Consider the following 12,549-nt stretch of genomic DNA (forward strand, 5'->3'; position numbering starts at 1 on the left):
TGCAAAAACATTCAGCCGACGACGTATTGAGAGTCGTTAAAATTCACCAGGCTGTTTTTATTCTGGGTTAATTAATCTCGATGTTATTCTTGTTTCACCATTTTCACGACATACAGGTTTTGTGCCTAAAACGATCTAAGTGCGTAGTAACGAAACGCGTTTTCATTTGCTTGGTTAGCTCTGTTACATTTATGCTCGTTTAAATGCTTTGAGCTAGTCGTTTTTATTTGAGGACTGAAATTCATCCGAGAGCGAGTTTCCATTTGCGTATCCTCAACTATCTTTTCCTCATCTTTCCTCCCGTGTGTCGTGTTTTTTCTTTCTGGTAAAAACAGTAAATCACGCTTTAACGATGAAATTCATTCAGTTTATTTTCATGTATTAGTCATTCTGTGATTTATCACATTGATACGTACATTATTGTCTATAAATTCTCATATTTTTTAAATCCAACTTTACCATTCTTATCAGCCTTTTTCCCTGTATTCTGCTATTTCTATCGAATGCAATATTTCAGAAATATTTACTATATCTCAAGAAATCGTCTTTCGTTTTAATGCGTAAAGCGAAACAATTTCGCTCTAAATAAACTTTTTTCCTGTCAAGGATAGATTTGTATCGAGGCGATTCCCGACGGCGAAGTGATACTTTGTTCATTTCATTGTCTAGTAACGTTGTGGTAAGCGTATATGTGCTTGGTTAGTTTAAAGGTCGATCGATTTTCGACTTGGACTTGCTCCAAATTCAAGCTACCGTAAAATCGCTTTTATCGCCATACGTAGGATGCACCCTTTACGTTTTATAAAGTGGATTCTGTTCGCTTGGACGAAAATATTTGGTAAATAGAAAGGATACCTAGTTGCTAGAAAGAATAAAAAAGAACGAAAATTGTTCGAGCTTTTTCAATTTAATTTTGTTAGAATTTGATCTATATCTGCTACAAATTTGTAATTCCAATAATTCATGTACAGAATTCAAAACATGTGACTTAAAAGAAGAAATAATATTCTTTGTTAGTAATAAAAAAGTTTCCACTTTCTGCATCAACTTAAAATTAATGTATGGTTACTGGTATATATTTAGATCCATTTTCCATAACTTCAGTTTATCTTACCTCCACCTTACCTCTTACCAGCTGAAAATTTTCCATTATAATTGCCTTATCATCGGTATAACGTGGAAACTACTCATATTCAAAGTTCATCGGTGAACTTTGAATTTTTCATTATTTTTTCCGCCTGTAAGTCCATAATGGTGGTATTCATTATCTGATCACTTATTATTTATCTATGAGCGAGTAAGAATTGCTAAATAAGTAGAGGAAAAAAACAGAATAAATAAGAATGATTCGAGTTGTTTGTTTCAGTTGAAGCAGGAATATACAGTTGACGGCGTAATCGAATTTAAATTGTAAGTGAAGAAAGATTCAGTTCATCATAATTTATCATGCGCTTTTACAATGATCTAATTCATTTCATTGATTACATTCGACAAAATAATAAGAAACAAATTAATTTTTTGTCAGCTTCTAAGTTAACTCTCTGATACCCCGCGCACCATATTTCTAACGATATTATCTTGATTTGTTGCTAAAGACTGCGTATGGTGGAAATAATATTTGTATGTTCCATAAATTGGACGGAATATTTTATAGGATCGGTGACATGTTCTCGTCCTCGTTATTAACGTGCGTATGATTATCGTGACTGTACTCGTAGGATACGTGCAATTTATGGTAATGTGGTATCCTGGTGTAATTCGAATTTTCTTGTGTGATCATAGTGGCGTAGTTTTGTTACGCATGAGGAACACAAAAAAAGAGAGCGCCTTATTACGTGTAATAAAATTAATATTCATTTGCATTACGTTTCTCTTCCCTTACGATTATTCCTATATCTCCATATATCGAGAAAAATATTGTAGAGAGACAAAAAATATTTAAAAAATAGCGATACCTGACTACGTGAAACTAAAAATATCAAAAATACGAAATGTATGTTTCATTTTGAAATATGAGGTACACATTCAGATATTTTTAAGTAACTGATATATATTCAGTATGAAAAGTATTCGTACAGTAATTAATTTCAACAAAGATGTTGTAGAACATCGTTCACTAACAAAATTTTAACAAATAAAAAATATGTATATATTCTTGCAAGTTTGTAGAATAATTTAAAAAAAAAGTGAGAATATGCGATACCTACTTCTGTCATGAAAATAAAGCATTTACTTGTTAAAATTTTGTTACTAGACGTGGTTCTACGATAATTTTGTTAAATTTAAGTATTGCATGAATACTTTTCGCACGGACGGTAGTTACTGAATTTACTAGTGAGTAACGTTTAAAATTATCAAAGTAACAATTAAACTTTACAAATTCTGCGGGCGACCGACTACTGTATTTTTAAACGTTACTTATCTGCAAATTCGGCAACCGTATCAGTTACTTGAAAATACCTATCTGAATATGTATCTCATATTTCTGAGTAAAACTCGTATATCTTGTATTTTTTATTCATTTAGCTTTGCGTAATCGAATATTTTTTTTTAATATTAATTTTATTTAATTCTTTTTAGATTAATCCTGTTTGACATCGGCGAGAACCTATAGGTAAATGCGCTATAATAAAAAAATGTCACATTTTCTTTTAGAATTTAGCGGTTTAAGCACATGAACGTTCTCTGCAGCTGTTGTATCTCTTGCCATTTTATTTGTCTCAATGTGCTACATAGCCTGTAAAGTTAGAATCGGTCAAGCTGTTTTTAAGTTACAAGAGCACAAACAAACCTACACACATACGTACATTAAGACCAAACACAATACCATTCCTCTGTCGTAGTCGAATAAAAGAGGAATGTTAGTTTAGAAAAAAGTAGTTCTTGGATGGTTAGCTAATAAACAGATATAAATCGCACTAGTTCTCGTTTATACAGCTAGCTTGTGCACGTGTTTATCGCTGTAGACAGCACACACTAGGTTGTAATTCATAAATAATTTACGTGGCGAGTTAGGCAGTCACGCGATCTCGATCGTGTCATCCGGTTTTTATAGTGCCCCTATCGATGAAACCAGTACGAGAAGCACAACGTTTTGTCTCGTTGTCTTTCAAAGTCAGTGAGTAGTGCGGTGAAGTTAATTAGAATTTGATTGATGCTCAGCTCATTCGTAGGAAAGTAACTGTATCCACGGAATGTTAGTAATGTTGAACATTATGATAAATCGCGGGATAAATTGGTTTCTTAGAAGGAACATATTTAACCGTTATCTCTGCCTCGAAGCATAGAAAGTATTATGGGAACACACGAGTAATAGATTGGGCACTTATAGTTCCGTTTGACAAACTGAATGTCGCGACAAGAAACAGTAAACGCATTTACATGTACTGATATTTGGCATCGTGCCCAACGGTTCGACAGAAGTTGGCCATGTCCTTGCTTGTAAAGCTAAAGAAGCAAATTTCCCGAACGGTGCACGTGTAGTTTGTTTTCATTCGCAACGTTCGTGCAGAAACTTAACGCAAGAATAGGTTCCCGGTTGCTAAAAGTACTCCACTCGAGATGTCTTACATACTCGACGTTCGTGTATCGCGAATAAGTACGCGTCTATGTCATGATGATGCTACAAAAGCCCTTGAGCATATTTTGTGGTAACTACGCACGGCTCTGAGAAACAAATTGCACGTCCAACCAACCTTCGTGTCACGTTTGTATACGCAAGTTAATCCAATTCACGAGGGAACTTTATTTCCTCGGCAAAGTTCGCGACCTCCTCGAGCTAATTGCAAGCTGACCCTTTCGAGTCATTCGCCAGCCAACTCCGAAGACATATTATTAAGCACTCTAAATCGGTTCTTCTCTTCTTTCTTTCCTCTTCAGTCTTTCATTCGTTGACGTCTACTCTTTTATATTCCGATAATTTTAATCTTTCTTTTTTCTTGTCTGCATAAAACGTGCGTAATAAGTACAGGTACAAAATATATACTACTGCTGTTCATCAATTAATAATGAATTAATAATTGGAAGTAACACTTAAGTAAATATCTTTTTATGAGATCAGCGTACTATAAATTCAATACTAAAAAAAAATTACTGAATGTTCATGAGTGTAACAGTAGGTTTATATTATCGTTATTGCGGTTTCGGTATTACCGCTTATTTACATTGATAACTACATTTGATAAGAATATATTTCCGCTTAACTCACAGATAACAAGTCGAATATATAATAGTATACCTGTATATGTAAATATACAGGATATATACGTAACTACGATTATTACACAAGTAATGATTTTAACGAAAAATGTTTCAAATAAACGTAGATGATTTCGTGGGGGGCGTAATTCGAGGCGATTAATTTTTTTGTAGTAGTAGGCGTAGAAGATGTAATATGAAGATATGTTTTCTTTTATCTTCTTTCACAAAGTTATTGGATATTTACTTTGGTTCGTACTTTGTCGAGTACCATCTTTAATGAGCTCATATTTATATGACGATAAGGACACTTGTGCTGGAGCCAATCTTGCAGCATTGATTTTCTCATTCTGTTTTCGTTAAATTTTAAAGCTGCTATCAACCATCAACCACTGTTCTTTGATATATCTTCAAGAATCAGTCCGTTTGATTAATTTATTTCAACTGCAAATTTGTCGATAATTTATTATTATTATTATTGTTGTTGTTGTTGTTGTTGTTGTTATTGTTATTAACAATTTATCGCGTCGCATTTAAGGAACTAGAAGGTTTTTAAAACTCTGATCGTAATGTAACATAAAGTATCGAATAACTGGGCGTAACCGGTAACTGAAGTATTTCGGCATGTGCCCGCCCATTTGATAAAACTGTACGTACTTATGAGATAAAATAAATATTCTAACTTACTGCTCAAATTCATAGTAATATATCTTAAATCTGCGCACGTTTGAAAATAAAATATCTCTGTTTCATAATCTTTTGATCGGTGTTTGCTCTTAATTGTGGAAATCGCAGTCGCGAGTAACAGTGCCAACTACCGCTAGTGCCATTCTGAAACATCTGACCTAACTTCGAGTTAACTTTGGCAAAGGGTCTTATTATATCTCTGTGCAAGTTCTATCTTGGATACTTCATTACGCACTCTGCCATTTCGATGGTAGAGAATAATATTGAAATTGCTAGAATTTCTCAAACAAAGATAATTGAGGTTTCTAAGAGAAGAGCCTTGTGGTAAATATATGTGTATCAAATTCAATTTAGCTTGTAATTATTATTCGAAATGAAAATTTCAAATCCGCCCCATATTTATCTTTAGGGTTCTGTCTGAAAAAAGTATTTTAATTCTTAAATTCATCGCTTTTATCACACTTTCTTATCTTATAACATTTTTGGGAAAGTACAAATCTTTCTTAGCACATTATTTTAAAAAGTTAATCTCTTTCTTGTTACGTTTTTAAAAGAGTTCAGGTTGAAGGTACTGCAACTGTTTCTATTGATACAAACTATTTCAAAGTACAAAGAGATTATCAGAATAAACTACACAAGAAATTAAACACGATTATCTTGTAACACCGTTAAATATACGGAAAATTGATATATATATATATATATATAAATTATTAATTAAATTAATAATTAATTATAAATTAATAAGTTGCAAATTAATAATTAAATATATAAATATTATATATATATTACATATTAAATTATTGATAAACAATGTAGACAGATGTATACATTACTCAAAAGGTGCAAATCGTTTTTCAGATATTGGAAATTTTTAGTGCCGTTTTGTATCGGAAGTACTTGTAGTTTCCTCATTTGCTTCTATATTTGAACTCTAAGCGCAAAATACGCAGAAGCAGTTTCCCTACAGGTTACCTAATAGTGGAAGATTTATTAATAGTATCTTTTGGTGAGATCATAAGGTTTAGAAACGTATTCTAGATTTCTCCAAACCAGATTACGTCAATTCAATTTCTATATCGGAAGGCAGCGAATGTCTATATCACCGAAGTCATGAAATTTGACTGTAAAATAAAAAGGACAAAAAGAAACAAAAGAGTTTGAGGTATACAGTGATGATAGAACAAAAGATACGAACAAGATGTGCAACTTAACGAGAGCTAGTGATTTATTGCCCATAGGAATTCAGTTTTTCAGTCGTGCAACTACTTTATATGCAAATACATTGCTAAATCATGAAAAAACTACGAATTAGCAGTGGCATTTAGCACTGGCATCTAAAGGCAAATTACGAGTCACAGGAAATCGGGATTACACGAAAATGAAACACGGGACATGGTCTTTTCAGCAAAGTTCTCTTTTCAAGCTTGCCGTTTTTGGAGCTCGAACGATCCGAGATTCGCGTGTCGAAGTTCGCAGGAAAAGGCAAGAAAGAGTTGTGGTTGGCAACGGTTGCAAGGGAAAACTGAATCCAGCAGGGAAGAGAACGTCGTGCATTTTAATTCGAGGTTCTTGAACCTCCTCCTACTCCTTTCCACCCTTCATTCCCGCCTTTCGTTCTATGTCCTCTTTGGGGCTTTTGCCCTTCGAGGAAAGTTTACAAAATGAGTAGCAGCAAGCCCCTCAGCATTTACTCGTTTGTACTTTTCTCTGTATAACGGACCTTTCCTTCCGCTTTTACACTTTTATTCTGATCCTCGCCTCAGTTTCCGCTTTTTGCAGCTTTTATCTTAATATTTTTATAATTCTTGCTTCGCATAATTCCTTACTCACCACCCTCTCTTTTACAAGCGACCGTACGTTTTCCTTTCGCGCTAACAACTTTCATTTACGAATTATGGAAGCCTCATCACGTTTTGCTCTCGCGTTTCCCTCCGAGATACGTATTCGCTCTTCTTTATTAATCTCTATGAAAATGAGTTATAGCGTTGTTCCTCTACGAACTTGTTGCCGAGATTTCTTTTCGTACGATCGATATCAACCTTGTCTTGTTTAATCCCCTTATCCATGGTATTTATTTCTCTCTTGCTCGATTTCGTAGAATTGCGAAATCGTATCGCGGCATATCTTCTTGTTCAAATTAAAATGTTGGCAAAAAAATGCCACTCAATTTTCAAAGTTTAGCTCCGCATATATTATATTTACTTACGTGGTAGGATGAAAATTTCTCAAAGAATCGCAGAGAGAAAAACGATTTCATGCAAGTTCTGCCGTAACTCGCTCCTTCTCAAAGCTCTTTTCGGAATGTTCTTGAACTACATTCTTCTCTTCTCATGAATTTAAAGAGATCTCGACCGCATTTGGAACGCGTTTCATACGTCTGTGTATGTAACTGCTTTGTTGGCGAATCGAGCGAACTAATACACGGTAGAAATGTCTCGGACGAAACTTTAATACCACACGTGCGCAAAATATTCAAAGCGATACTCAGACGCGACACTGATCAAATATAACGTGTTAAAGTTCCAAAAATTACGATTCTGAAAGTATTAATGAGATAACGTTAGAAAATTACAATGGACGTAGGATTAGAAAGATCGAAGGTTTTCGCGTAGCATCGTGTCGTCGCAGTTTTATGCCTTACGATTGAAGCCTCACAGCTGCAGTCTCGAACATTATACTATCTGCCACCTTTGTCTTGTGACTGCTGATGCAGAAACACTCGAGAACCTCTCGAGATTCAAGCTAGGTTGCATCCATCCGAACACTTTATCGTGCTATTAGTTGATCATAGTATGGAAACAGTGTTCCGTTATACTTCCGTTCGCACATACAGAGTTTACTGGGCCATTCATTTTTGTTGTCTAAGCAAGTATTTTTTACATAGAAGTCAGCCGTTCGATGATTTACAATCCACAGACGACTGATTCGTAAAACGATGAAGATACAAAGTTGGACAATTTCTTTGAAACGAATATGATGAATCAAATGATCAAATAATTATTCCAATTAGAATAACACATAAGCTTATCTCAAAATAAAGTCATTTGCAAATAAATTCCAAAATCTCGTTTGAGAAATAAATTATTTCCAAATAATTATTTTTATAATTATTTTAAATAATAATAGAAGATAAAGGATAACAAATGATTGTTCTCCGCGCGAGTATATTATTATCTCCAACACTTACCTTATTTAAATTTACAATATTATATTTGACGACTTGCCCGACTCTCTCTCTCTCTCTCTCGTCCTGTACTATTAAAGTATGAATAACGAGAATAACGATTACCGTATGGACTTAAAGAAGGTCTAGGTTCAGCAGAAGCCTCGCTACTTATCAGTCTTATGTTTTACCCTCGTATCTGAATCGATCATTTCGTAAATTTAACAGGATTCATTGAACTCATTTTTCATTTGAACTCATCCATTGATTCATTTGACAGTACTCAATCCTGCGAGTGAAAACATCTAAAATCGCAATCATAATATCGTTATTTCCTGTCAGTGTATCTTCATGAATGCTTCGTCGATAAGAAACCCAAGAGAAATTATATCGAATTATATAGGAGATCTGGAAACCATTTTAGTGCTCGATTTATTGACGTATCCGAAGGAATAATTACATATTACGTCGCGATTTTATATAAGAAGATCGATAAGGTCTAAATTAAGAGTAAATATTTAATGGTAGCTGGTTTAAATTGTAACTCAGTTGTTCAAATAGAGGAAGCACATCGAACGTATGGAATATTTAAATGAGACTATATGAATAGAATATTTAAATGAGAATATTTAAATGAATATTTAAATGTTTTCAAATCCATTCATTGACGTTACTATTAAAATTTATCTCGTCCATTAACAACACATATAGAGTATGAAATAATTTACTCCAGTTTCAGTTTCGCCGTTCCAGATAAAATTGTCTCGAAACAATTTTCTATAGTTCGACGAGCAAAGAGCAGTCAGAAGCTTTTATTCGATTTGAAATTCCCGGTCGCTTGAGCTTATCGGACGCTTGAGTTTTTGATACATATATTGTAGTTATCGAGGAATTTATGATGGTTCAGGTATTCAGGATCTCAGGAACTTGTAGATCGCGATACTCGAAGAGAAGCACGAGAGAGGAAGAATCTACCGGAGCAAAGACTAGTTGATGCTATGGTCGCCATGACGATGGTTATCGATCCCCCGTTTCGCAACCCCTGTATCTCTCTCTCTCTTTCTTCTCTTTCCTCTTCGCTTTTCTCTTTATTTCTACTCTATTCTTCGAACTGTTATCTTTCCGCATAATGTTTTCCTTTCTTTCTTCCGATGTAAATCGCGTACCTTAACGCTCCGACACCCGACCTGATACTCTGTAGCTTCTATAAAAAGCTTGGAAAGATGCTGGCCTCGTTTGACTCGATGTTCTCAAATCGCCGTGACGCACGACGATAGAGGAATGTTGTAATAGAAAATATGTAAAGGTACGTAAAGATCGAAATCTACAAACGGCCAAATCGATTCGTCTAGGGATTCAAAGATTCACGAGCACACGAAGTGGAAACGATATCCTTTATTGGCCGTATAGATTCAATTTTTTACGAGTATAGTCTGCCCACCACGGTGATTCTGATTGCTCTCGTACATCTGATATGTTTTGGCGGTCGTCCATTAAGCAAAACGGATACTCGTTCACTTTGCACTTGTATGCATCAGGATGGTCCGTTTCGAAAGGTAAAGGTTCAATTTTGTTTAATGTTGAAAATTTCATACGTTGGTCGAGGTTATAATTAGGAGTAGTAGATGATAACGATATTTCGTTTGACCATAGTTATTACACGATAGTGCATTTATTGATGCGAACGGTAAAAGCTCCCGTAATTAAGGAGAAGTTTAATTAAATAGTGGGTAAATATCCTGTTTACAAGTGCACGTTTCACTCTCTATCATCAAAGTTATGTACCATGCCAACGATCCACGTTTCTATGTTTGTGTTACTCTCTGCAGCAGTTTAATTGTGTTCACAGTTGGCTGAAATAATCAAAGTGCCGCGAATTAGATTATAATTATTAAGTTTTACGCTATTTACATTCCTACCTTGATTATGGCTATTGTTAACGTCAAAGATTTTCTTTGCTTCTCTTTTTACTTTTATTTTTATTGGATGACCTGCTACCCTTAAACTCCGAAGAAAATTGGAAGCTAAAATTTCTTCTGGAACATGTTAGTCATAGAAAGTAGGAAGTTTCCCTATTTAGTGTTAATTACAGAATTATTCGATTCTTTCTTACTTAATCCTTTCATAACAAAATAGTCTTGCGTTGTGCGAATGTTACATTGTCCATTTTTAATAGATACAAAATCCATTTGTTAGGATGTCCGTTTTCTTTTTCGTAAATCTCTAGATCATTTTCTTCTTAATCAGGAAGAGAGATAACCAAATCAACCGGATCGCCATCGATGATAAGAAAGATTGCGTTTTGAAATTTGCATAAATACTGTATGAAAGTTGCTCGGTTATTTGCAGAGATGAAGAGGGGTCGAGCAAATTTCCATAACAAGATAAACCGTTGCAAGTGGTACTACGCTGAACGCAACGCAGCTCGTTAATAACAAATGTGCTTTCTGATAATATGATTATCCGAATTAGGCCATGCATAAGTAACAATTGGCCGATCCTTTGTATCGTTCAACCGTTCAATTAACTTTACTATCTTGAAACAAAGCCTTGAAACACACCTTTAAAGTTATTAATACTTGTCATGTTAACTTTAATAATATCTGTAGTAAATGTTTCAAAGTACTTCCTGTTATTGATAATCTGGCATCGAAGCGATTAAGAAACATGGAAAGGAAATTTTTCAGAGATAAACGGTGCAAAGCGGATATTGTGGTGCAAAAAAATAGAAGATAAGAGTGGAACGAAGCGCTGAAAGGTATACGATGAGTACATATAATGGAGAAAATTATGAGCGTGGCCGAAAAGCGGTGTGCAATGTCTCGTGTTAAAGAATTAAAAGGTGGAGAGAACAAGTTAACAGCGTTGGGAAACAGTTGGAATATCCGGGTGATAGAAAATACAGTGATCTCGAAGAAACAACCGTAATTTATACATCCGGAGCTTGCGACGTGCGCGTCCGTTTCCAACATAGTTTACCATCATCCAGAAACTCGTTTAAATAGTTAAATATTTAAAAGGTTAAAGATTCTAGCTTCTGTTTTTTATATAGGACTAGAAACGCGTGAGTTCTCACTTTTCGGCAAAAAAACTTTCTTCGATAAATTATTTATTCATTGTTGCATCAGCTTATAAGCCACTAATAATTAGTATTGCATTAAAAATTATGTATGCACATTACTCAGCTTACGTGGAAATCAATTTCGAAAAGATGGAATATCTTGAAAGAATTTAAGATGAAAGCGTAATCTGAATATTTTCGGACGGATGAACTCATCTCTTTTTACATCTTCGATGTAGGGTATAAAATGATGGAAAATAAAGGTTTGAACGTAATGTGAACGGCACACCTTACAATCTCTTTGATAGCGTTTCTCTTTTGTCTCCAGGTCTACGTTTCGATGAAAGCATACGACATGCATATTGCACGACACTCGTTTCAAACGCATGCCTATGAATCGTCTTTCATCTTTGTATGTGCATATACGCTACTTTAATCGAGATGTATTCGAAAGAAGTCTCGGAATAAGATGGAAACCCTTGAAACGTTGTGTCGCTCGGGTGTTTATCGAGTTATCGAGTTTAGAATGTGGCCGGTTTCTAGTTATCGTTTGATTCACGGCATAACTCTTTCAACAGACTCGGTCAATCGAAATTTAGGTCACGAACGAATGAATGTCTGTCGACGAAAATTCTATTCATTTGGGGATGGTCCCTTGTAAGAAATATCGAAAAACAAGAATAGAAATTGAAAGAAATTGCTACATTCTTGTAAAAAAATTCTGTTCTTGTTCAATACTACTATTTGAGAATCACATAAATGTGGAAAATGTATGTTGGAGGGACTTTGATTGATTTCCTTATTGATAAGATTCCGGTAAACAAGCTATTTGACAAAAGTCGAGATAGACCGTGATATGAAACGTTTGTATTTGCTACGCGCGTATAGAAGAAGATGACCATGATGCAAAGTAGAAACAAGCGAGAGGCACAACAGCGACATAAACGCACAGAGATTGTTTCGTTCAAGGCTGTATTTCTATGTATCGAACATGGATGATTCCGCTGCAGTTAGTATTTCGTTTATATACCGTGAATTTAAATATCGAGGTACATATATCGAAATACACACAAGACATAACGATTGTTATAAAGGATGAACGCGATAACATACTATCGAGTATGCTTAGGAAGGGTTGACGATAATATCCTCTTTGACTATTCCGCCCACGCAACGCAATCCGTGCATCGAGGAGAAAATCGATACGCGATCACGCGGTGGAAGTTATTCGACGCGCCAGAGAAAATTCCGAATGGATCTTCCAGAAGAATTCTACAGTGCGAACGCTGTCGCTTGTCGACGGAAAATAATACTATAGTTCTTCAACGTAATATCTTTCGTATACCAACGTTTTACTTTTGCTCGATTTTTTCAGGTGCTTTCACCTACATCGAATCACGAAGGTATTTGAACAGTCGCCATAGGAAACTTTTATAAA

General features: G+C 34.9%; 1 protein-coding gene across 6 annotated transcripts in view; it reads left to right on the forward strand.

The window, feature by feature from the left end:
- LOC126916292 (beta-1,4-N-acetylgalactosaminyltransferase bre-4-like) overlaps positions 1-12,549 on the forward strand; it is a 38,174-nt gene that overhangs the window by 10,893 nt on the left and 14,732 nt on the right. For 2 of the 6 annotated variants that reach the window (XM_050721963.1, XM_050721961.1), the window contains exon 2: positions 2,581-2,614. The exons of 3 other annotated variants lie outside the window; for them this stretch is intronic. The gene's annotated coding sequence lies outside the window, so the exon portion shown is untranslated. Of the gene's footprint in view, positions 1-1,391; positions 1,411-2,580; positions 2,615-12,549 lie in introns of those variants that run through there. One more of the 6 variants, XM_050721962.1, reaches the window with a different exon arrangement.

The sequence above is a fragment of the Bombus affinis genome, chromosome 5 (genome assembly GCF_024516045.1).
Source record: "Bombus affinis isolate iyBomAffi1 chromosome 5, iyBomAffi1.2, whole genome shotgun sequence".
NCBI classification, from domain to species: Eukaryota; Metazoa; Arthropoda; class Insecta; order Hymenoptera; family Apidae; genus Bombus; species Bombus affinis.